Source organism: Geotrypetes seraphini, chromosome 1 (assembly GCF_902459505.1).
Source record: "Geotrypetes seraphini chromosome 1, aGeoSer1.1, whole genome shotgun sequence".
Lineage (NCBI taxonomy): Eukaryota > Metazoa > Chordata > Amphibia > Gymnophiona > Dermophiidae > Geotrypetes > Geotrypetes seraphini.
Window position 1 is genome coordinate 41,299,015 of NC_047084.1, and position 27,706 is coordinate 41,326,720.

Sequence of the window (27,706 nt, forward strand, 5' to 3'; positions counted from 1 at the left end):
ACATATGCCCCTGAAATCTTTTGAGTTATTTTTCGATGAATCTATGAAATCAGAAATTATGACGTGGATGAACCAGAAGATTGAATATATGACAACCAGTTACACAAGCAATCTTGGATTTGCATACAATACAAACATGACTGAAGTTCGTACACTAATAGTTATCCTGGTCTTGGGTGTTACCAAAAGCTTGAAAGAAAATACTGCAAACATTTGGGCCAAAGATGGTATGGGAAAGCCAATATGTATAGCAGTGATGAGTCAGAAGCATTTCTTGTTTCTTCTGTATTATTTATGCTTCAAAAATTCAACCATGAGAGAACAGCAAAGAGTCAACGACAAGTTAGCACCTATTCAAAACATATACAAAAAGTTTGTCGCTGCTTGTGAAGCAAATTACATTCCAGGACCGGGCTGCACAGTTGATGAATCTCTCCTTGGTTTCAGAGGCAGGTGTAGCCTGTAATCAAACCACACTTGGTTTAGAGACAAAATACAGCTCAAGAAGGGAAGCAAGGCAGACAGCTTTTGAAGCCTTAGGTTTTCTATTTGTTTGTTCATCCACATTTTGTGTATTCACATCAGACCCTGAGGAAGGTGTGTCCCCCAAAACACAGACCGTGTTGGGTCCTGTTACACCGCAACATATGTGGATGTGCATATATTTTGTCTTTGAATAATACACCAATAAAGTAGCATCTAGAGCATTGCCCTCCACAGTCTCAAGTTTGATATACCACCTATCATTACGTCTAGGCGGTTTGCAATAAATTTAATAAAAACTTATCTGATAAAACAGGGGATTAAAAGATAACATTATTATTGAGACACATAGACAATTTTCCAACTCTCGCTCTTATTCTGATAAATTCCACACAAAACCACCTACATTGGAGGGTGGGGCTTCCCCCCCCCCCCATCGCATAACATATGGGGCGATCAATTCAGGATCAACCACAGATTCTTCCAGGGGCTGATCAATGCAGTATGCCAAATAAACCGGCCAAATATGGCATCGAGGTGTATGTTCTGGCTGATATCTAATCCTTCTACTCGGTTTGTTCTAAAATTTACACAGGAGTTGGCTCTCATGCACCAGGATTGCCAGTGCCAACCCAAGCTGAGCTGGATTTGATTTAGACAGTCTCAGGAACAAATAGAAACATAACCACCGACAGTTATTATATATCCATTTCATTGGCCATAGAATTGAAGTCTCAAAATCTCGCTCTGGTTGGCATGATGAAAAACAAACAAATGATGCATACCACTGAGCTTCTTACCGAAAGCGAATGAGGGAACAGTGCAATATGCCTTTGATCAAGCAAATAATTTCACCTTGCTCTCAATTGCTCCAAAGCCAAACAAGATGGTAGTCTTCCTGTCCATGATGCATTCAACAAAGAATACAGATGAGAATCAGGACAAAGAAGAAATAAATCTGTTTTACAACCAGGAAAAAAAGCCATGGTTAAAAGTTCACCTTGTATACCACAGCGAGGAAAGCAAATCATTGGCCAATGAGGGTTTTTTATGGAATGGAATGTATTTATCATTTTCACTCACAATGACCCTGCCTTTGAAGGGAATAAAAAAGATAAGCAAGGAACTGGCGATTGCTGGCTGCTCACACTGGCATCTGCTTTTTCTCTGACATCACTTCCTGGCCCCATAACCTGCACGTTTGATACCGCTTAGGAGTGCAACAAACCCCGCCAAATGTGAAACATGTCATTTGCAACTGTGGACTATTACCAGAGGCATCCTTAGTGAGGCCAGTTAACACCCAATGTCATTTAGCACAGTGCAAGAGATGTTTCATTTGTCCCAGATCAAAGGACAAGAAAACATAATTCACATATACTACATGCAATAACTTTGTCTGTAAAGACCACAGTAAGTGGATGTACAATCAGTGCCAGGAGTAAAATGTTAGGCCTAACAAGAAGAAATATATTCAGAAAGTATTAGAATTTTATTTTAGTTTTTTATCTTTCTTTTTCTGCATCTTTTTGCCATGTAGCTTCATGTTTTCAGGAAAAGAATTATTGAAAACATTTCTGAGGTAGTTATGTTTCAATTCATCAGTTTCAATACTTTTCTTCATTTCTTTTTCAGTGTTACAGTATAATGAGAAACATGTTCACAACTATGTTCTAAAAAGTTATTAATGCAATAAAATGTGGTTTAATAAAAACAGTTTTTATTTTGTAGAATAGTGCCTTTAATATGGCGGGGTCAAACTACCCCCATGGTACTGCTTACATAATTATTTTCATGGTACCAGACAAGGGAATGTCTAATTTAAACTTGATCCTTACGGTTATGGGCAGCCAATGTAGTTTCATATAGTAGGATTGTAGGTGTTCCAATTTCCATATTCCATATATGAGTCTTAATGCTGCATTTTGAACTAGTTGTAGACGCGATAGCAACATTTTAGAGCAAAAAACTAATGTTACATTATATCAGTATAGTTGAGATAGGATTAAAGATTGCACCAACATCTGGAAAACCTCCATTTTGAAGTATTTTTTGATGGATCTTAGCTTTCTCATCATGAGGAGAGATTGTTTTTATTATTGATTGTATGTGGCTTTTCATGGATAGGTGGTTATCAATTTCTACTCCTAAGATTCGGGATTGTAGTTCTACTGTCTATGTCATCTATTGTAATCCTTGGAGTGTAGCATGGGTCATTTGAGAGTTCTAGCTAAAAAAAATTGGTTTTGTTCTTATTTAGTTTGAGGTGGTGGTTGAGGTCCAGTTTTCTATGATGTGGACACATTTTATGACTGTGGTGAAGGTATTGACAAATGCAGTCATTATAGGTAGTATGATTGTTTTGTCATCTGCAAACAGTGGCGTAGTGAAGATAGGAGGTGCCCAGGGCAGTGGCGCTTCCCCACACCCTCCTCTCCATCCCCTTGCTTTTTCCAAGCCTCCACTCCACACTTGTGCCCTCCCTTCCCATCCCTGTATCTCTTTAAATCTTCACCAGCAGGATCAGCTTCTCTGGCCTGCTGCTCGCATTGGTGTCTGTGTTTTCTCTGACATCACTTCCTGGCCCCTTAACCTGCAAGTGATTTCAGAAGGACCCAGGCCAGTGTGAGCAGCAATGAGAGTAGTTGCTTGTGCTGGCGAAGATTTTAAAAATGGTATGGCGGAGGAGGGGAAGAGAGGATGCAAGGGTGGTGTGTGGGGTGGAGAGTGTCAGCCTAGCTATCGCTACCATTCAGCATTTTTAGTTGGCATTACTTATGTCAGCGAGGCCTATGGGAAATTATATCAATCTGACTCTGGCATGGGAATGCAGATAGACCCTGAGGACAGGAAGACTGTTTTAAGTATCCCTGATATGTTTTAAGTAGTCCTGATTGAATCATGACTAGCTAAAAGGTGTTAATGTCTGATTAAGAAGATGCTTAGGACAATGGGTCCAGGTGCACAGATCAAGAAACAAAGAAGCCAGAGACTAATCCCATCTAGCATGCCTGCAAATATCACACCCTCCTTAGCAATTAAATTAACCATTGTTTCAAACAGTTTACAAATTCTAAACAGAAAGATACTGGGACATACAATAATTTCTATATTCAGAATAAGATTCCAAGGTATAAAAGCCTCCTCTCTGCTCTATTAATGGATCTATCTATCTATCTATCTATCTATCAATCTATCTTTCTATCTCTGGAGGAGAGGGGTCTTGGCTCTCTCTCTCTCTCTCTGGCTCTTCCTAGAACTTCTGACTCTCTGTCTCTTTGTTTCTGGACTCTGTAAGGCAGGGAAACTGCTTTGCTCTCTACTTAATTGTAATGCTTCATTGTAATGCTTAAGACTATTTCTATAATATATTCTTTATGCAACCACCTCTGGCTGTGCCTATTATTTGATTCTACTTCCTGGTGAAACTTCAGTGAGGGAACTGAACCTGGGACCAGGCGTTTGTCAGTACGCCTCGCACTTAACCCCTACCACCTAATATTGGGGGGGCCACTAACAAAACTGACATTTTACCCCCACCACGATTGCGTCTGGGGCAGTCTGCCTGCCCCCCCTCCTTACCACGCCACTGTCTGCATAGGTGAAGTGTTTTATTCATGCGAGATCTAGGTTGGCTCCCAAGGATTGCATTAAGAGATTGAACACTGATGGTGAAAGTGGAGATCCTTGGGGGAAACTCCTAGGAGGGTGCCAGCTGTCAGAAAGTTCACCGTCCTTATGTACAGCATAGTGCCAAGTAGTTTGAAAGCCTTAGAACCAGGAGAGGACTAGGATGCTAAATCTGAAATTACTAAATATCATAGACATTTGATTGAAGTTTACAAGGTCAAGTGTGTTGCTTAGGTCAAATTGGATTATGATTGCGTTGTGACCTTTGCATAGTAGTTCTTTGCCATATGTCACTAGGGCTGTGACTACCGTGTCAGTGCTGTGATTTTTTCCTGAATCCTGATTGTGAAGGGTGGAGGATATTGAAGCGTTGTAAGCAGCATTCACATTGTTCTGTGACATATCCCTCCATCATTTTGATGGAAGCTACTGGTTGATAAATAGTTACATCAGATGGACTGAGTTTTGGGTTCTTGGGAATGGGCGCTAAGATAATTCCTCCTCCTGATTTGGGGAAAAGGCCAGCTTTTAGGGGATAGTTGGGCTATTTTTTCCTTTGGTTGTTGTGGTGGCTGCTTTGATCAGGTAAGGTGGGTAGGTGTCGAGGCTGCAGTATGCTTTGGAGTATTTTAGGAGAAGCTGTTTTGTGTCTTTGAATGTAATCTCTCCAAAATCATTCCAAGATCTCTCTGCTGGCATTTCCATAGCTGGTATGGTTGCAGTGGGTCTAGCTGGATTGGTGGGGGGGTAGCTGGTCTTGTGTGGTTTGAATTTTTGTTTTAAAATAGTTGGCTAGTTCTAGGGCTGTTGGAATAGAGGGGCTGTCACCATTTGTGATCTTGTTCCTGATGATAGTCAATGGCATTCTCCAATTAAATACTATTAAATATCAGTGTATGAACTAGTCAGAGCTATATAAGGGCCCTTGTACCAAACTGCATATTAAGGACATTTTTACAATAGCAGTAAAATGGCTGTTTTTCTATTTTTATTTTTTTTAATTAATGGCCACCTGCTTATTTTCTCATTATCAAGTGGCCATTTGCGTGTGAGCCCCTACTGAAGTGGTCTCAAACTTTCGACCCGCCAGATACTATTTTGAGGCCCTCGGTATGTTTATCATAATCACAAAAGTAAAATAAAACAGTTTCTTGATCATATGTCTCTTTAGCTATAAATTACAATATTATTATTAAGACTTAACCAAAAGGAAAGATTTATAAACTATAAAGAGTTTTACCTCATGCAAAATTGTCATTTCATTAATAAGACATTAACTATTTTTTCTGAGGCCTTCCAAGTACCTACAAATCTAAAATGTGGCCCTGCAAATGGTTTAAGTTTGAGACTACTGCCCTACTGCCCTACCTATCTGTAGGCGGTTGAGACTCGCATGCTAATCCTGCACTAATTGGTAAGCATGCAGCCAGGGCCGGATTTTCCTATAGGCTAACTAGAGGGGCCTACATTCAAATTGTTAACAAAATTAAAATCACACTGTTCTAAAAACAGTGAACACTAAAACACTGAACCGAAAATAAGGAGAAATTCTACGCTTCGGGATCGGAACCGGCTCCGGCCGCAACAGGGCGCCGACTCGACTTCTCCCTTTCTTTTTCTCGCCCTAGGAGGAGGATCGGGGAGGGAAAGACGTCAGTCCGGAAAAAGCTGGTAAAGCCCAGCCCCGCGGGGAGAGAGGCAAAACGTGGATCCGTCAGGACAGGGCGGCCCAGACTGGTATCAGGAGGGTGGGGTGGGGTGGGGGATTTCAGTGGAAGGGGAATGGGAGGCAGGCAGGCTGGCATCGGAGGGAGGGTGGGGGATTTAATGGAAGGCAGGCAGGCAGGATGGCATGGGGGGTGTTCAATGGAAGGGGGATGGGAGGCAGGCGGGCATCGGAGGGGGGGTGAGGTGAGGAAGGACACACTGGGGGCACTATGGACATAGGAAGAGGCAATGTTGTGTGTTATGTTTGATTAGTTATTGTTACAAGTACTATATATGGTGCTGAGAATAAATGTCCAAATAAGTGTTCTCGACTTTTTTTAATTTATTATCCGTGTCACATTTTTTATAAAGGTTAGTACCAATAACAACATGTTTCATTTAACATATTGATATATATCACAGTAATGATGTATTTTATTCTCTCTCATGTAATTTACAAACTTAAAAATGGGAGGTGAAAGGGCCTCTTAAGTGGAATAGCCTAGGGCCTCTTTTCATCTAAATCCGGCCCTGACTACAAAGGCTCTGCACGTTCCAAATGCAGCAATACCCAAACAGTAACAGAATGGTGCATAACACACCTACCCCCCTTTTATGAAGCTGCTTTAGCTTTTTTTATCGCTGGCCACGATGATAAAAGTTCCGATGCTTATAGGAATTCTATGAGCATCAGAGTTTTTACCATCACGGCCGGCGATAAAAAATGCTGATGCAGCTTCATAAAAAGTGTGTTGGGGGGGGGGGGACTAGTCTCCACTCTCAAACTCGTTTCTAGTGCTAAAAAATTAAATATACTTTTTAGCATGTGAGTAGTGTGCTCCAGTGCCAAAATTACTGCTTGGGCGTGCCTCATTATAAGCTGCCTTAAGCAGTTTTGGTTATTTTTAATTAACTATTATTTTATGCACTCATATTATGGTTTTTAAAAATTTTCTGCCCTCATTCAGGTACGATATATTTTTTGTTCCACTGTTTCTTACATCATGAGTATGGTTGACCCATGCCTAGTGTGGCTAATAAAAACACTCCCATCAGACTATTTATTAACCACCTTTTTTCATGAAAAGATTCACCCAAAGCAGTTTACAATACATTGGATGATAATTGGGTACTCTTAAGTATTTTGCCTAATGGGTGAGTGTGATGAAGTGGTTAAAGCTTCAGCACTCTGAGATTTTGGGTTCAAATCCATACTGCTCCTTGTGACCCTGGACAAGTCACTTAAATCCCTCCCCCCAATTATCCCAGGTACATTAGATAGAATGTGAGCCCTGTGGGATAGACAGGGAAAATGCTAGAGTACCAGAATAAATTCATGTAAACCGTTCTGAGCTCCCTTGGTATAGAAAATTAAGGGCTCCTTTTACGAAGCCGCATTAGCGGCTTTATCGACGCACCTTTTTAGCGCACGCTAACCCCCGCGCTAGCTGAAAAACTAGCTCAATAGGAGGCGGTAGCAGCTAGCGCGGCCGGTAAATTAGCGCGCGCTATTACACGTGTTAAACTGCTAACGTGGCTTTGTAAAAGGAGCCCTAAATAAATAAATAAATAAATTTGTCTTGGCAGGTTCACAATCTAACTGTGATACCTGGGGCAATGGAGTGTTAAGTGACTTGCTCCAAATCACAGGAATCAAGCTGGGATTGAACTCACAACCTTCTGAGGTAGCAGCTCTAACCACTAGACCTCCATTATTGAGAGCCAAAGTTCATGATTTGTAGGATAAACTGTGAAGTCTGAGAGAATTTAAACAAGGTTTGGTAAAACCATTCCCAACCAACAGACACAAAACATAAGAACATAAGAACATAAGCAGTGCCTCCGCCGGGTCAGACCATAGGTCCATCCTGCCCAGCAGTCCGCTCCCGCGGCGGCCCAAACAGTTCACGACCTGTCTAAATCACCAGAAGGTGCCCCCATGCCTCCTTGGTTTCCTAATTGAGTCCTATCTTCCTATCAAAGTCCTAGCCCTCCGGTCTTGCACCTGCACGACCTGGTTGGGTTTCTACATTTATTTTCTGGTTAGCTTTCTCTGTATCCCACGATCCCTTTATCCCTCAGGAATCCATCCAGTCTCTGTTTGAATCCCTGTACCGTACTCTGCCTGATCACTTCCTCCGGTAGCGCATTCCAAGTGTCCACGACCCTCTGGGTGAAAAAAAACTTCCTTGCATTCGTTTTGAACCTATCTCCCTTCAGTTTCTCCGAATGCCCCCTCGTACCTGTTGCCCCTTCAGCCTGAAGAATCTGTCCCTATCCACCCTCTCTATGCCCCTCATGATTTTGAAGGTCTCTATCATATCACCCCTGAGCCGCCTTTTTTCCAGAGAGAAGAGCCCCAGCCTATCCAACCTCTCAGCATATGGGTAGTGTTCCAGCCCTCTTACCAGTCTTACCAAAAGAAAAACACACCTGAAATTTGTCTCCCCTCCGGCTAGAGGGTGTAAATATAAGAGATACCATCAACAACTGCTATCGTACCAGGCAGCCACATGGGGCAAAGACTTAGAAAAACTAATTGCACACACAAACAACTATGGCGAATTCAGGAAACATCTAAAAACCTACCTGTTCTTGAAATACCTAGGTAACGAACCAGAACATCAGCCCCCCTCATAATACCACCACATACCCGACCCTGTAAATTGTAAACCCCAACCCTAATCACTAACCATGAACACACCATTCAATTCATGGAATATTTCTAAATTTTGTGTTAGCAGCATGACACTTCCTGGTCTTGCAGCACACAAACTGTTGTTAATATTATTAATGTTGGAATTACCAGATGTACAATGCTATACCCTTTAATTCGCTGTATGTACAGTTTCTCTTTATTGTATTTACAGTTTCTCTTTATTGTAAACCACTTCTCTTGATTGTAAACCGCCTAGAAGTCGCAAGATTGTTGGCGGTATATAAGAATAAAGTTATTATTATTATTATTATTTGTGACTGCAAAAAAAAAATGCTACTGGCCTATCTTGCATATCACAAGATTATCTGAATGAAGTTAAAAGTATGGACCCAGTTCAGTCCGCGTTCTGATCAAGTTACAGTACTGAGACTATTTTAATGGCTTTGATAGAGAAGATGCATAAATGTTCAGATCATAATGCCATGTTACTTGAAACATCAACTAAAGTGTGATATGCTGAGACTAGAGCAGCTACTTTTTGTGTGGCAGGTGTTAAAATGTGGAAAGCATTGATGGGGCAATTACGCCTATGTGCTGACAGATTGAAGTACAAAAAAAAAACAACTATTGAAAATGCAGCTATTTGTATCTGCTTTCATGTAAGGAAAGATTTCTATTTGTACAGGCAAGAGATGGAAGTGGGCAAGAGATGTCAAACATTTTGTAATGTTAATTTTATGCTATGTATATTTTAGATGAGTGAAATGGTGTGGTGGCCGTGTTAGTCCATTTTCCAAGGTAATATAAAGAAATAAAACAAACAAACAAACAAAAAACAAAGGAAATAAGATGATACCTTTTTTATTGGACTAACTCAATAACCCCCCCTTTTACAAAACTGTGGAAGCGGTTTTTAGCGCAGGCTGGTGCGCTGAATGCTCTGTGTTGCTCCCAATGCTCATACGGGAACAGCGCAGAGCATTCAGCGTGCTGGCCTGCACCAAAAACTGCTTTTGTGGTTTAGTAAAAGGGGGGGAGGGTGCGGTACAAAAAGGTATCACCTTATTTCCATTGTTTTATTTCTTTATATTACCTGTTTTATATGAAAACCATCTAGATATAGACGGGATTTAAATTTTAAAAATAAATAAATAATAGTTTGGGATTATTGGTTATACTGGATGTAACAGCAACTATTGATAGTCGAAATCCTACAGGCCCTCTTTTACTAAGCCAAAGTAGAGGTTTCTACCATGGCCCGGGATGTGAAATGCTCTGACACTCATAGGAATTCTATTAAGGTTGGAGTACCATCAGAGCATTTCGTGATCCGGGCCGCAATAGAAACCTCTAATGCAGCTTAGTAAAACGGGGGTTGGGGAGGCAATTTTTATACTGAGTTAAGATGGCATTGGAGTGAGATGCATTAAGAGAGGGATCCTGACAGTGTTCTTTCTTTTCTAGAAAAATTGATTAACTCCATGCCTAAACATCAGGGCAAGATTAGAACTCTTTCCCATCACAGTCTCCATATCAGACTGCAATTATGCAATAAGACACTAACTTCTCCTCTAAATGAACATAATTTAATATGCATATGCCAATCTTTTGTAACCTCTCCCCCAGGATGTCCTGCTTAATCTAGGTTTTTATCCTAATGGAGCCTGACATCACCTACCCAAATCCCCAAACTTAACAAACTAGAGCACCAGCCCTCTGCTGTCATGAAACTCAAATGCACTTCACTCACTGTACCATGAAGTATCACTCTTTATTTTGCCCATCATATAATGCTCTACCCTACCAAGTCACCATGTTTTTGTCATACAATGTTTTGCCACATTTTGCCATGCTGTCACCTTTTTCTCCCACTCTACTATACATTGAATCTTTCTTACTATACGGTATATGCCATACCATGCTACAAATTCATGTGCTATGACTACAATATTTGCTATCCCATGTCTACCACACTAGGTTCTACCATGTTAAGTGCTATACTGTTATGTCATACTAGGTTAGCCACATTTGTATACCATGTTTGCCATGCTGTGTTTGTTTGTATGTATAATACTATATTTACCATGGTCTATTATTGAGAATGACATGGGGGAAGCCACTGCTTGCCCTGGATCAGTCAAAAAACAAAATATGGAGGAAAGAGTTCAAAAAAGAAAAAACGTAAAAAGATCACACTGAATGTATTACACAAACACGTTTTTCAAAAGCGTTTTGTTATTGGAATAGAAGTCAATCAACAATTCAACTATAACAATTGTCTAATTAGAGGGTTATGCTCAGAGACATGGAGGAAAAAGGGGAACATTGTTCCTCAAAAACCTCACCACCCAATTATTGCTTTACCCTCAAAATTTACTGAAATACTATTGTGCAAAGCATCAAAATATCTAAACTGAAACTTATCTGTTGAGCAATATTCTTTGACCTCAATGTGCCATGTTTCAATATTTCATCAGGAAGCCAAATAGTGAGATCAAAAAGACAACGTCTTTCATAAGGGTGTCAGTCTCTGAAATACAAACCAAACATTTAATCAATATTTATAAAATAAAACTAAATAAGCCTCAAATAGCACTCAAAATACAAACATCTAAAAAATTTATTTTAAAGCATAATTGGAACGATACCTGTTTAAACTCAAAAACTTCATAAGGAAAAAAATCTTTCTCATATCAGCTCACAACTGCAGTAGAATGGCAGAAGTCAATTTAAAAAGAGAGACTTTGCATCAAAAAACATGAAAAACGTCATGACGCTTAAAGAAAATTAAATAGTAAGTAAGGGTGCCCATACTGAACAAAAACCGCTTAACTGAGAAAAAATCATCTGAAAAGTGGAATGAATTGTAAATAAGAATGCTCGCACTGGGCAAAAAACTCTTGACTGAAAAAAATCATCAGAGAGACTGGTGTGCAGAACTACAGAACATTATACTCATGTTGTCAAAAAAGCTTGCCACTCGATCTCATTATTAAGACCTGCTGGAGATAAAGGCCCTGATTCTGCAAAGTGTTCCCAATTGTAGGCAGCTGTAACCTGCCTACAATTGCCTACAGCTGTAAGCTGTAACCAATTGGGAGGCACTTTTTCTAAAAAAAAATGCTCCCCAGGCAGGCCGCCTATATTGAAGGCATCTCCAGGGAGCATAGAGAGGCCTGCAAGCCCGCCTAAGCTCGCCTAAGGCTAGGCAGTAGCCTTAAGCGAACCTAGGCGGCCCTACACGTCTCCCTACCAGAACGGGAGACGCTTACAATGTAGGCTAGCAAAATGCTGGCCTACATGGTAAGTAGACGCGGCCGCTGTACCTAATCACGGCAAAGATCTTCCTGCCGTGATTAGTATAGCGGCCACGGCTACGGCCGCAAGTCTCCCCTCCCCCAGCGTTTGCAGCAGGAGGGTGCCCGACCCCTCCTGCCGACCCCCCCCCCAATGGCCCTCCTGACAATCGTGGCAGGAGGGTACCCAACCCCTCTTGCCAACCTCCCCAACAGCCCTCCCGACAATCGCTGCAGGAGGGTACCCAACCCCTCCTTCCGGCCCCCCCCAACAGCCCCTCTAAGATTGCTGGCAGGAGCGTGCCCAACCCCTCCTGCCAGACCCCCCCATGAGTCCCCCCACCCTGGAACCCCCCCTTGGTCTTACTTTCAAGTTGGACCGGACGGCTCCTCGCATGTCCGGCCAGCAGGCCCGCCTCCATCCATATGAGGCGGGCCCGCTCCTCCCCTGCCAAACCCATAGGATCCTAGGGCCTGATTGGTCCAGGCGCCTAAAGCCCCTACCGCTATAGATATGTGAGTAATTTAACACCTATTCCAATTCACAAATCAACAAATCAAACTATATGGCTGAACTCCAAGATTCAAATTGGCGGGTTTAAGGTCATCTGGAAGTACTGGATGATAACAGGTATATGTATATTAGATTATTTTATTTCTAATGGTAAGCTGCTTGATTTTTCACAGTTGCAACATAAATATGGCCTCAATAAATCACAAAGTTTTAGATGACAGGGGTTGCCATTCAAAATATCACAAGTAATTGGAAAAACTACAGTAGATTAAATTATACCTTCTGGTGGAATTCGTTGTGTCACATTTATAAAATGGAGAGCATAATTGCTACTCAAAAAGGGTATTATAATAAATTTAAAAAGATCTGGGGGCCATTGACAACTTATTGTAATGAATAGACACCATTTTCCAGTGAAAGTATATTTGCAAATGAGGAGAGGAGGGTGGTTTATAGTTTACTGTGGGTTTAATCAAAAGAAAAAGAATATTTATATTGTATATTTTTGATTAAATGTTAAAGGAAAGGGGTGGGTGGGAAGGGAATAAATATATATAGTTGTTATATTAGAAAGAAATTCAAGTGATGTATTTAATATCAAATGTTTTATTATTTGTACACTTGATGTAAGATTAAAAATGAATAAAGAATTTAAAAAAACCAACAAAGTTTTAGATGGATGCATCTGAAGCAGGCCATTCAGATGGGGGTTCCCTGAATGGAAAAATCTTAATAATCAATATAGTTTAGAGTTCTTATGCTTTCAGGTGGACTTCCTGGGGCACCAGGCCGCCCAATGGTATAAATTGTTAACTGGATTTATTAAAAAGAAACCAAAAACCGGTCTGAGAGACATTTGGAGCATTGAGATTAAGCATCAAATTTCTGCGTTTCAATGGACATGAATTTGGACTTGGAGGATGTACAGTGTCTGCATCTATGAGACAAACTTGGTTTTTTCTGTTACATAGAGCATTATGGACCTCTGTTCGGTTACAAAAGTTAGATAGCTCTAAGTCTAATAGATGTTGGCATTGTCATCTTGGAGCAGGGACTTTAGATCATTTAATGTTCTATTGTCCATTTATTATGGATTTTTGGAAATTAATTTGGGACCAAATTAATTGTTTATTAGAAAACCCGGTGGCATTGACCTATGATACTATATTATTTGGCATGTCAATGAGAGCAAAGAGTCAGATATCTTCAAATAATAACAAGCTTTTACGTATAATGACAGGCAGGGGTCGCCATACAACAAATTACATGTAATTGGAAAAACTGGAGTAGATTGAACAATAATTTTTGGTGGAACTTGTTATGCCATATATATAAAATGGAAAGAGCAATATCTACACAGAAGGGGTATTTAAGGAAGTTTCAAGATGTATGGGAGCCGTTAACAAAATATTGTACTGAATAGATACCATTTTTCCCTTAAATTTACAAGTTCAATACTGGGGGAGGGGGTAATTTTTAGTTTATTATTTAACAATATAAGAATGATAGGGGGAAAATTTTTTATCATATGATACTTATGTTTTATATTTGCTATGGAAGGGTGGGGAGGGAGGGAGATAAGTTATATGATTTGAATTATTGCTGATTATTAAGTGTTCTATTTAATGTTAAAATGTTTTAACTCACTGTCACACTTGTAAGTTTTAAAACGAATAAAAATTTTTATCAAAAAAAGAAATATTGAAATGTGGCACGTCGAGGCCAAAGAACATTGCTCAACAGATAAGTTTCATTTTAGATATTTTGATGCTTTGCACAATAGTATTTCAGTAAATTTTGAGGGTAAAGCAATGATTGGGTGGTGAGGTTTTTGGGGGAACAATGTTCCCCTTTTTCCTCCATGTCTCTGAGCATAACCCTCTAATTAGACAATTGTTATAGCTGAATTGTTGATTGACTTCTATTCCAATATCAAAGCGCTTTTGAAAAACGTGTTTATGTAATACATTCAGTGTGCCCTGGATCAGTAGCATGGAATGTTGCTGCTCTTTGGGATTTTGCTAGGTACTAGTGACCTGGATTGGCCACTGTGAGAAAGGTCTACTGGGGTTGATACCTTTGGTCTGACCCAGTAAGGCTATTCTTATGTTCTTATGCTTTGTTTGCCATGCTATGTTTATACTTGTGTGTGTGTGTGTATATATATATAATACTGTGTTCACCATTTATATAATACATCTGCCATGCTGTGTTTGTGCCATTTATGCTTGTATATATAGTACTATGTCTAGTGAGATTTTATGATATCTAGTGACCCTCTGCGTTACATATTATCCATTTTTTTCTACTGTATGTTTCACTGCATTTTTTTGTGACATATGTTTTTTTCCCTTTTCTACCATGGACCCCTGATGAAGGTTGTCCGAAACACGGACAGTGTTGGGTCCCTTGTTTGGTAAAAAGGTTTTTAGATATATTTTGGTTGTCACAATAAATTTTGCCTATATCGTTGTACATATCTGCAGTTTTGGTTTGTTTGTTCCTGGTTGGTTTTTTCACTGCAGACAAGGTTGGACCCCCTTTTTCCTTTTGGATTTGTTGCTGTGTCTATGTTTGCCACGTTTGTAATATTATGTTTATCAATCTATGCTAAGCTGCCATCCTATGTTTTGTCATGCAATGTTCGCCATGCTGTGTCACACCATGCCATGTTTGTCATGTTATATTTTACCATGCTTTGTAATGTATGTAAATTTGTAACCCGTTCTGATCTCTCCTGGGAGGACATGATATAAAACCAATTAAAGAAATAAATAAAATGAGTTTGACATTAGAGAATGACATGGTGACAAAATCCATCACCGTCCCCGTCCCCGCGGATAACCGCGGGAAATAATCCCATGTCATTTTCTAGTGTCTATTTCAACCTCAGTCCTTCTACACCAGCATTCTTCAAAGCAAAGCTTGCGGGTCAGTGGTTGTGGCCATTCATACTCTGATTCTTCCCTCTCTCCTTAAAGAATGACATGAAGATGGTTTCCCGCGGTTATCTGCGGGGACGGGAACGGTGATGAATTTTGTCACCGTGTCATTCTCTATTTGACATCTCTGCCTTACACAAAAGGGTATAGCTCTACTTTGACTGTCATGCATGGGTTTATTGAAAAAACATTTCATACAAAGCAGATCCAGATGTTCTTTGATGCTGGAATTCAAACTATGAGATTTTCTACGAATAGAATTTACAGCGCATTCATCATTCATGTACTGTGAAACAGAAACACTTTTCTTTTATTTGAGGATTAGCACATTTGAAGTGAAGATTTTTGCTGTTTATCTCAAAGCCCTTGATTGTAGTTCTCACCTCCAGACAGTGTGCTTCAGTTAATCTCTCAAGACCATTATTATTTTTGGTCACACATGAAAGTCTTCTGTTTCTGTGCTCCAGCATTCCATCTTTTATTTTGCATTGAATTTCTCTGCTAACACCAAACTTCAGTTTTTGCTGTATGACCTGCCTCTCAATGACAGTCTGAATATGCAGACTGAGCTGCAGGCTCATTGTTTTTCTTACAGTGGTACACAGTTACATATTATTCACAAGAATGTTTTAGATTAGTGTCGGCAATAATACTACGAGTCATCCCCATCATGTTTGGCTGCCTCTATGGTTGACATGGGGGGTGATTTCACAACAACTTTTAAATATGGGTGACTGGGGCCTGCACAGAGTAATGAGCATGGCTCTGGCCATCTTGTTATGCAGACTGGATGGTCTGTGAGGGTCTTTTTTGCCATTATTTACTGTGTTACTCTATCGCTGGGTTTTACTAAACCACAGAAGAGCATCTTACCACGGGCCGGTGAGGTAAATGCTCCGACACTGATAGAAATTGAATGCGCATCGGAGCATTTACCTCGCCGGCCCATGGTAAGAAGCTCTACCACGCTTTAGTAAAAGGAGCCCTATATTACTAATGAAAGTTTCCCAGCTTTCTACCAAGTCTATAAATAATAAATAGTAGCATGGTGGCAGATTTAAGGGGCTGCTGAAAAGTTCTCAGCCCAACCAACAGTTGAGGCAGTCTCTATTGAGGGTTATACACGTTAGTTCAGTGATTTTCCACTTTTTTCGTTCCATTGGAAAAATACAGAATTAAAAAAAGTGGAAAATTGCTGGGCTAAGTGTATAGCTGCCCTTGAAGGAGACTGCCCCAACTTTGTTGGTTGGGCTGAGAACTTTTAAGCAGCCCCTCGTAAAGACCTGCATGGTCTATCCAGTCTGCCCAACTTACACATACTTAGTCTTAAGCTGTCTGCCTGGCACTGGCTTAATTTTCAACTACTGGAGTTGCCATTGAAATCTGCTCCAGCTCAACCAGATCTACCTTGCCATACTAGATTGGCTTCTTAAGTATGGCTAAGTTGTTTCATTCTCTTTCTATTTAGGAATCATTTGGTTTTATCCCATGCATTCTTGAATTCTGATAGATTTTGTCTCCATCATCTGCTGTGGGAGGACAATCCAGGCATCCTCCACCCTCTCTGTGAAAAAGTACTTCCTAACATTACTTCCAAGTCGATCTCCCATAACCTCAATTCATGCATTCTAGCTCTACCAATACCCTTTTCTAGAAAAGGTGTTTTTTTATTTTTGCATATTAATACCTTTCATATATTTAAATGTCTGTGCCATTTCACCTTTCTCTCCTTTCCTCTAGGGTATACATGTTCAACCTCAAGTCTCTTCTTGTACATCTTTTGGCACAAGCCCCATATCATTTTTGTTGCTTTTCTCTGAATTGCTTCAAGTCTTTTTATGTCCTTAGCATGATATGGTCTCCAAAACTGAACACAGTACTCCAAATGGGGCCTCACCAATGATTTTTACAGAGACACCAACACTTCCTTTCTTCTGCTGGCTATACCTCTCTGTATGCAGCCTAGCATCCTTCTGGCTATACTGCCTTGTCATAGTATTTGGCTGCCTTGAGATTCTCAGACACAATCACCCTAGTCTGTCTCCTTCAATCTCTCTATCTCCTTTGGATTTCTGCAACCCAAGTGCATCACTTTGCATTTTTCCACATTAAATTTTAACTGCCAAAGCCTAGATCATTCTTCTAATTGCTATAGATCTCTTGCCATACTTTCTGGGCTAACCTCTCTGTTGGTAATCACAAACCTTTCCCTCTAACTATTCAACAATGTTGCTCACATAGAAACATGATGGCAGATAAAGGCCAAAAGTCCCATCCAGTCTGCCCATCCACAGGAACCATTATCTCTTTCCTCTCTCTAAGAGATCCCACGTGCCTATTCCACACTTTCTTGAATTCCAACACAGTCTCTGTCTCAACCACTTCTTCCGGGAGACTGTTCCACCCTTTCTGTAAAAAACCCTTTCTGTAAAAAAAGTATTTCCTTAGATTACTCCTGAGCCTATCACCTCTTAACTTCATCTTATGCCCTCTCATTCCAGAGTTTCCTTTCAAATGAAAGAAACTCAACTCATGTGCATTTATTTAGGTAGGTATTTAAACGTCTCTATCATATCTCTCCTTTCCCACCATTCCTCCAAAGTAGACATATTGAGATCTTTAAATCTGTCCCCATATGCCTTATGATGAAGCCCACGTACCATTTTAGTAGCCTTCCTCTGGACCAACTCCATCCTTTTTATATCTTTTTGAAGGTATGGTCTCCAGAATTGCAGTGGGGTACCAAGGGGGAGGGGCGGAGGGGGGGAGGGCCGCCCCGGGTGCACGGCTTGGGGGGGGTGCACAGCCTCCTGCCCTACTACCCGAGTCCTCCTGCCCTCCTGCCAGGTCTGGGTCCTCCTGCTACAATCTTAGCTCCCCGCTGCTGCTGCTAATCACCGACAACAAGTCTTCTTTCTGACATCAATTCTGACGTCGGAAAAGATGTTCCGGGCCAGCCAGGCAGTGATTGGCTGGCCCGGAACGTCCTCTACGACGTCAGAATTGACATCGGAAAGAAGACTTGTCGGTGATTAGCAGCAGCAGCGGGAAGGTAAGATTGCAGCAGCACGGACCAGGAGAAAGGAAGGAGAGAAGTGCTTTTTTTTTTCCGCGGCAGGGAGGAAGGGAAATAGGTAGGCAGGCAGGCAGGCTGGCTTTGGGGGTGGACAAAATCTGGAAGGCAGTGGGGGGGGGACATAAGAAGGAGGCACTGGAGGCACTAAGGACACAGGAAGGGGGCACTAGGCGCACTATGGACACGGGAAGGAGGCACTGGGGGCACCATGGACACAGGAAGGAGGTACTGGGGGCACCATGGACACAGGAAGGAGGCACTGGAGGCACCATGGACACAGGACGGAGACACTGGGGGCACTTTGGACACAGGAAGGAGGCACTGGGGGCACTAAGGACATGGGAAGGAGGCACTGGGGGCACTATAGACACAGGAAGGAGGCACTGGGGGCACCATGGACACAGGACGGTGGCACTGGGGACACTAAGGACACGGGAAGGAGGCACTGAGGGCACCATGGAAACACGAAGGAGGCACTGGGGGCACCATGGGCACAGGACAGAGGCACTGGGGGCACCATGGACACAGGAAGGAGGCACTGGGGGCATTATGGACACAGGACGGAGGCACTGGGGGCACTAAGGACATGAGAAGGAGGCACTGGGGGCACTAAGGACATGGGAAGTAAGGAGGGAGGGAATAGAAAGGGACAATTGTTGGGCCTGAATGCAGAAAGAAATAAATGAAAGAAAGGATACACAGTCAATTAATAGATGTCCCCTTTTGATGAAAAAAATAAATGGTCACATTACCTCTGACTTACTTTCTCTGCAGCAGTCGGCAGCTGTGCTGAGGTGCAGGAAGGTCCCGCGATGACTCGTCTGCCGGCTCTGCTCCGGAAGAAATAAGTTACGTCGGAGGGGGTGGACCCGGCCGACACTGTCATTGCGGGACTTTGCCACAACTCCCTGCGTCTGCCGGGTCCACCCCCTCCGATGTAACTTACTTCTTCCAGAGCCGAGCCAGCAGACGAGTCATCGCGAGATCTTCCAGCATGCAGCTGCTGAGTCCGCTCCAGAGCAAGTACGTCGGAATGGGGTGGACTGGCAGCCGGCAGCTACAATCATCGTGGGACCTTGCTACATGAAGGGAGAGAAAGGAGCAGGACTGCTGGAATGGAAGAGTGGTGGAGGGAAAGAAAGGGGGGAGGGTGGTATGGAAGGGTGGTGCTGACGGAATTGATGTACAGAGAAAGGGGAGAGATCTAAGGGGGAAGGATATTGGAGGGAAAGAAAGGGGGCAGATGCTGATTGAAGAGGGGTGGATGGTGAGAGAAAGGGCAGACATTGGATGGTAGTGGGGAGCCTATGCTGGATGGAAGTGTAGATGGGAGAGATAAGGGAGCAAATACAGGAAGGAAATGGGAGGAGAGAAAGAGGGGAGCAGACGCTGGATGGAAGTGGACAGAGAGAGGAGAAGGTACTAGATGGAAGGTTTGGAGAAAGTGGGTGCATGATTGAAGGAGGGGATAAATAAAAGGAGGGCACATGATGGGGAGAAAAGGATTGAGTTAGGGAAACACTGGAGGGGTGAGGGAAAGAGGTGGCAAGCTTTAGGTAGACAGTAAAAAAGGACATTGATGAGAGGGTAGTAAGAACGTAATCTAGACAGATGCAGAAAATAAATGGAAAAGGAAAATGAGGGAAAAAAGGGAAAGGGATTGCAGAGGAGAGGTGTGGGAAAGGGAATGAGAGGAGAGAGATGCCAGACCAATGGGGGGTGAAAGGAGAGATGGAAGGGGGAGGCATACAGTTTCTGGAAGGGGCATAGAAGGAGAGAAGATGCCATATAGGAGAAGAACATAACATAAGAACATAAGAAATGCCTCTACTGGGTCAGACCTGAGGTCCATCGTGCCCAGCAGTCCGCTCACGCGGTGGCCCAACAGGTCTAGGACCTGTGCAGTAATCCTCTATCTATACCCCTCTATTCCCTTTTCCAGCAGAAAGTTGTCCAATTCCCTCTTGAACCCCAGTACCGTACTCTGCCGTATCACGCCCTCTGGAAGCGCATTCCAGGTGTCCACCACACGCTGGGTAAAGAAGAACTTCCTAGCATTCGTTCTGAATCTGTCCCCTTTCAACTTTTCTGAATGCCCTCTTGTTCTTTTATTTTTTGAAAGTGTGAAGAATCTGTCCCTCTCTACTCTCTCTATGCCCTTCATGATCTTGTAAGTCTCTATCATATCCCCTCTAAGTCTTCTCTTCTCCAGGGTAAAAAGTCCCAGTTTTTCCAATCTCTCAGCGTATGAAAGGTTTTCCATCCCTTTTATCAGACGTGTCGCTCTCCTCTGAACCCTCTCGAATATCGCCATATCCTTCTTAAGGTACGGCGACCAATATTGGATGCAGTACTCCAGATGCGGACGCACCATCGCTCGATACAATGGCAAGATAACTTCTTTCGTTCTGGTTGTAATACCCTTTTTGATGATGCCTAGCATTCTATTTGCCTTCTTAGCAGCCGCTGCGCACTGTGCCGACGGCTTCATTGTCAAGTCCACCATCACCCCCAGGTCCCTTTCTTGGCTACTCTCATTTAAAAACATCCCTCCCATCGTATAGTTGTACCTCGGGTTTCTGTTTCCCACATGTAATACTTTACATTTCTCAACATTGAACTTCATCTGCCATCTCGTTGCCCATTCCCCTAGTTTGTTCAAGTCCCTTTGCAGTTTTTCACAGTCTTCTTTAGTCCGAGCTCTACTAAATAGTTTAGTGTCATCTGCAAATTTTATTATCTCACACTTCGTCCCTGTTTCCAGATCATTTATGAATACATTAAATAGCAGCGGCCCTAGTACTGAGCCCTGTGGGACCCCACTCGTGACCTTCCTCCAGTCCAAGTAGCGGCCCTTCACTCCCACCCTCTGTCTCCTACCCGCCAACCAGCTTCTGATCCATTTATGTACATCTCCTTCCACCCCATGGTTCTTCAGTTTCCGGAGTAGGCGTTCATGGGGCACCTTGTCAAAGGCTTTTTGGAAATCAAGATATATGATGTCTATGGGGTCTCCATTGTCCATCCGTTTGTTAATTCCTTCGAAGAAGTGCAATAAGTTAGTTAGGCATGATCTTCCCTTGCAGAAACCGTGTTGGCTGGTCATCAGAAGTTCGTTTTTTTCAAAATGTTCATCAATTTTTTCTTTTATCAGTGTTTCTGCCATTTTCCCCGGTACCGAGGTCAGACTCACCGGTCTGTAATTTCCTGGGTCACCTTTTGATCCCTTTTTAAAGATATGCGTAACATTGGCTATCTTCCAGTCCTCCGGGATCACGCCTGTTTTCAGGGATAGATTGCAAATTTGCTGCAGTAGTTCCGCTATCTCCTCCTTTAATTCCTTCAGAACCCTTGGATGGATTCCGTCCGGACCCGGGGATTTGTCTGTTTTTAATTTATCTATCTGCCTGTGTACATCTTCAAGGCTCACTTCCATGGTTGTTAATTTTTCTGCCTGATTTCCATTGAAGAATTGTTCAGGTTCCGGAATGTTGGATGTGTCTTCGTTTGTAAATACAGATGAAAAGAACGCGTTAAGTCTTTCTGCCACTTCTTTCTCCTCCTTCACCACTCCCTTCTTGTCACCATCGTCCAGCGGTCCCACATCCTCCCTAGCCGGTTGCTTCCCTTTAACATATCTAAAAAATGGTTTGAAATTTTTTGCTTACCTGGCTAGCCTCTCTTCATACTCTCTTTTGGCTTTTCGAACCACTCGGTGACATTCTTTTTGATACTTCCTGTTCTCTTTCCAGTTCCCCTCAGTTTTGTCCTTTTTCCATTTCCTGAATGAATTTTTCTTATTGCCTATCGCTTCCTTCACTGTTTTGGTTATCCACGCCGCGTCCTTTATTCGACTCTTTTTGCACCCCTTTCTGAATCTGGGGATATATAGATTTTGCGCCTCGCTCACCGTGTTCTTGAGAAAAGACCAGGCAAGTTCTAACTTTTGCCATTTTTTGGAAGTGTTCCTAAGTTTCTTCCTTACCATTTCCCTCATTGCTTCGTAGTTTCCTTTCCTGAAGTTTAAAGTTGTCGCTATGGTTCTCTTTCCTTTCGGTATTCCTACCTCAACCTTGAACTTGATCACATTATGATCGCTGTTTCCCAACGGTCCCACTACCTCTACTTCTTTAGCAGGTCCCCTTAACCCATTTAGGATTAGATCCAGAGTGGCATTTCCTCTCGTCGGTTCTCTGACAAGCTGCTCCATGAAACAATCTTGTATAACCTCTAAGAATTTAATATTCTTCAATCCTCTATTCCTTTGACATATGAAGCAATAATTTTTGGAACGATTCTGCATGATAAACCCACTTTGGATAGAAATAATAGTCGCCTTTTCATGATCTTATCAGGAATAGGGGTTCAAATGATCACATCTAATTGGAAAAATCATGATAGGATTAATTTTAGTTTTTGGTGGGCAACTGTATGTGCAACATATAAATATGAAAAGATTATGGCAGAGCGTTTAGGGTTTGTTAAATCCTTTAAGGGGATTTGGGGTCCATTAACTAATTTTGTCACATTATAATTAAAGTGATTCCTTTTTCTTTATGTTAGATTCCTTTGCACATCCAGGGTGGGTGGGGGGGTAGGGGTGTATTATTTATTTAGAGGTATAAATTTCATAATATTCTATAATATTGATGAGTATAATATAATATCATTACTGTTATAGGTTAAGAAGGGATTTAAAATTTTTATTGTAATATTTCTGATGTTAATAGTGTATTTTCATATAGTTTTTTTTTTCCGATTTTTCAAATGTATACATTGTCAAGTTCAAAATATCAATAAAGAAATTTAAAAAAAATAAAAAAAAAGAATTCTGTCTCCCTAGTGCAATTTGAGCTTCCAAGACTCCAGTCTATTCCGGGGTAGTTGAAGTCTCCCATAATAACCGCGTTACCGCTTTTGGATTCTCGCTTCATCTCGGCTTCCATTTCTTCATCAATATCTCCTGATTGCCCGGGCGGACGATAGTATAAGCCCATCTTTATTTCAGGCCCTTTCCTTCCAGGTATTTTAACCCATAGCGATTCTAGCTTGTTGGTCGTTTCTGCTGTGTCCATTTTTGTCGATTGTATGCTTTCTTTTATGTAAAGGGTTATTCCACCTCCTTTTTGTCCTGACCTGTCCTGGCGATAGAGCTTGTACCCCGGCAGTGCTGTATCCCATTTGTTTTCTTCATTCCACCATGTTTCAGAGACTCCAATGATGTCTATGTCCTCTGCATTGGTCATGGCTTCTAATTCCCCCATTTTGTTTCTTAGGCTCCTTGCATTTGTATATATGCAATTTAGATCCTTGTATATCCTTGTCTTTATTTCCTTTCCCTGTGCTTCGATCTTTAGTTTCTTCTCTGTTGTTACAATCCTTATAACCTCCTCTTCTGGGTTTGTCAACTCCTGTGATTTGTCCATTGTTTCTTCCCAGCCTTTTTTCCCCTCGGTATCTTCACGGGATACCGTCTTCCGAATCATCGACGCTTGGTCGACTGTCGGCTTTCCCCTTCTTCTTAGTTTAAAGCCTGTTCTATTCCTCTCTTGACGTTGTTCGCTAGAAGTCTTGATCCCGCCACGCTCAGATGTAGTCCATCTCTCCTGTAGAGCTTGCTCTTGCCCCAGAAAGTTGTCCAGTTCCTCACGAAGTGGAATCCTTCTTCCTCACACCATTTCCTCATCCACGCATTTATTGATTGTAGTTCCTCCTGTCTTTTCACATCTGCCCTCGGTACCGGTAGGATCTCTGAGAACGCTATCTTCTGAGTCCTCATCTTCAGCTTCCTTCCCAGAATCTTGAACTGTTCTATCAGCGTGCTTCTACTGTAGTCTTTCCTGCTGACATCGTTCGTCCCAATGTGGATCATTACTGTGGTCTCCTCCGTCTCCGCTCCTTCCAGGATCCTTCCAATTTTGTCCACGATGTCCTTGGTTCTTGCTCCTGGAAGGCAGGTCACCAGTCGATCCTCTCTCCCTCCTGCTATGTGGCTGTCCACATGTCTCAGGATCGAGTCTCCCACTAGGATCACTGACTTTCCCTTCTTTAGGTATCTCTTCGGTCTCAAATCAATGTCTTCGGGGTGCTTCGCTGCTTCCTCACCTGGGCATCGACTAGCCCTGTTCTCCCTATCATGTGATGTTCCTCTGAAGGTGTCTTCTATGAGGTCATCTGCTTGTTCTACCTTCCATGATGGTGTTGGTGTAACTTCATCTGCATTCTGAAGTTCGTTCTCTTGCACCCGTCTCCTGTAGGCTTCCTCAATGAAGTCCTCGAGCTCCCTGACTTCTTCCTCGATGTGTCTCTCTCTCATGAAGATCTCAGCTGTCCTGTTTGGGTCCTCTATGATGTGAAGTCCTTCCAGTTCCTGTATCTTGTCCTTCAGTTGCTTGACTTCTTTCTTCAAGCTTTCCAGCTCCTGACACCGACCGCATGCATATGACTGTCTCCCCGAGTGATGGCAGACAGTGGATGGAAGGAAGAACATAAGAACATAAGAACATAAGAAGTTGCCTCCGCTGAGGCAGACCATAGGTCCATCCTGCTCAGCGGTCCGCTCCCGCGGCGGCCCATCAGGCCCATTGACTGAGCAATGGTCTATACCTATCTATACCCCCCAATCCCTTTTTCTTCTAGGAATCTATCCAAACCTTCTTTGAAACCATTTAGTGTTTTCTTGTCTACAACAGCCTCTGGGAGCGCGTTCCATGTATCTACCACCCTCTGAGTGAAAAAGTACTTCCTAGCGTTTGTTCTAAACCTGTCCCCTTTCAATTTCCCCCAATGCCCCCTTGTGCTTGTGGTGCCCCTTAATTTGAAAAATCTGTCCCTGTCTACTTTTTCTATGCCCTTCAGGATCTTGAAGGTTTCTATCATGTCTCCTCTAAGTCTTCTCCAGGGAGAAAAGTCCCAACTGCTTCAAGAGAGTTACAAGAAGATGAGGAAAGCAGAAGGCAAAGGTAGAAAAAAATTTTCTATTTCTTTATTGCTTTAGGAGACATGTGTCACTGTTTCTGTGGTGTACTGTATGCAGAGTCCAGCTTCTTACTGGTTCAATTTAACCTTTGTCTATGTATTTCTATTTTATCCCCTCTTTTACAAAACTGTGGAGCGTTTTTTAGCGCCAGCCTTGGTGGTAGCAGCTCTGATGCTCAGAATTCTATGAGCGTCAGAGCTGTTACCACTGTGGCTAAAATCCACACTACAGTTTTGAGGGTGGGGTTAGTTTGTGATTACATATTCACTAGGCGAAGGTGTTTTCTGTGTTCTGTGTGTTCAAAAGACATGGTTTTTTGTTAGTATTGACTGCAGGATTGATCTGTACTAGTCTGGCTTGTTTAGTTTTACAATGGGTGTATTGATGTTGTACTGCTCACTGCAGTATGTAAGATGCTGCCTTTTCCTAGGTACTCATGTGTGACGTGTGGCTTGTTACTAAAAATCATGTTTTTCGTACAGATGGGGGGAGGTGTCAAAAAAATGATGGGCCCCAGGTGCTAGGTACGCCACTGCAGAATTGTACACAATATTCTAAATGAGGTCTCACCAATTTTATACAGGGGCATCAATACCTCATTTTTCCTACTGGCCATACCTCTTCCTATGCACCAAAACATCCTTCTAGCTTTTGCTGTCACCTTTTCAGCCACCTAAAGATCATCATATACAATCACACCCAGTAATCCTTAAGATATTCCTCTACTCATCTTTCTTTTAAATGGATTCCATTTACCATCATCCTGTGTCATCTGTCAGTCAACTAGTTTCCAATCCAGTTCACTGTGGGTCATAAATTTAGCCCTCTCAGCTTATTCATGAGTGCTTTGTGAGGAACTGAATCAAAGGTTTTTACTGAATTCCTAAGTAGATTACATCTAGTGCATGTCCTTTATCCAGTTCTTTGGTCACCCAGTCAAAGAAATCAATCAGAGTCATTTGGCAAGATTTTTCTTTGCTAAAAGCATGCTGCATCAGATCCTTCCCTTCAATAGTGTCTCCATTAGTTTTTCAATCAGCAAAGTAAGGCTTGCAGGCCTGTTGTTTCCTACTTCTTCCCTGTCTAGGGTGACCAGGTTACTCATTCCAGAAGTGAGACTTTTTGGCCAGTCCTGGTTTTAAAATTATAACCGAAAGCAGTGTAGTATTTGTAGTCCATGATTCTATCCATTGAAATCAGTGCTGCAGGGCCCATAATGCACCAGGATGAGGTTGGCAGAAATCCAGGATTGGTCAAAAAATCTGCCTTCTGGAATGGGTAACCTGGTCACCCTATCCCTGTTTCCACTTTTTCAAGAGTTCACATCTAATTAGGTATTCTAAGTATTTTCCCATATCTGTACCATTGAGCTCACAGTCTAAGGTACATTGAGCATATGAGGATTAGGTGATTTGCATAGGGTCACAAGAAGCAGTGCTGAGACTGAACCTGCAATCTCAGGTGTTGTGGTAGTAGTTCTAACTACTAGGCCGTTCCTCCACTTTTGTGATATGGGACCTTATCCACTTGTTTCCAGTCTCATGGAATCTCCCATCTCCAAGGATCTATTACATAAATCCTTAAGAGTAGGGTTACCAGATTTTTCCACGGATAAACCTGGACACATGGTCCTGGCCCATTATACCCCCAGCACCACCCCATTCTGCTTCCAGTCCTGCCCCATTCCACCTCCAGCCATGCCCCCACAAAGCCTCATTTTTCCAACCTCTGGGCAGTGTCTGGAGGGCCTCCGAGCATGCGCAGACGTCATCTGCGCATGCTCAGAAGTCCTCCAGACATGGCTGTGAGGTCAGAGCTTTCCAAAACCTGGACAAACTACCGGGTTTTGGAAAGAACATCTGGGCACCCAGAAAGTCCTCTAAAAAAAGGACGTGTCTTGGTTTCCCCAGACATCTGGTAACCCTACTTAAGAAGTTCTGTCAGAATTTCTCTGAGTTCCCTCAAAATTCTTAGATATATTCCTTCCGGCCCCATGGCTTTGTCTACCTTCAGTTTTTAGGTTGTTCATATACGCTTTCTTCCATGAATGGTGCGTTGCATATCGACTCCATCCCCATATTTACCTTTAGCAGTCTACTGCAGTCCTTCTGCAGGATTTTTCCTCTATGAATACAGAAGTATTTACTTAATGTGTCTGCTTTTTCTGTTTCACTCTCCACACAGCGGCAGTCAGGAGCTTTCCCCTTTTCTTCAACATATCTGGAAAAAGTCAACATATTTAGCCATTTTTCTTCTGTCTATGCTTTATGCTAACTGTATTTCTCTCCTTGTGTCTTTGAGTTTTACCTGGTAACCTTGCCTGTGTTCCTCCTGTTGCATTCTTCTGTATTTCGTGAACACTGCATCTTTTGTCTTTATTTTTTCTTGCTTTTGTTTACTTTCCTTAAATAAAAATCTGC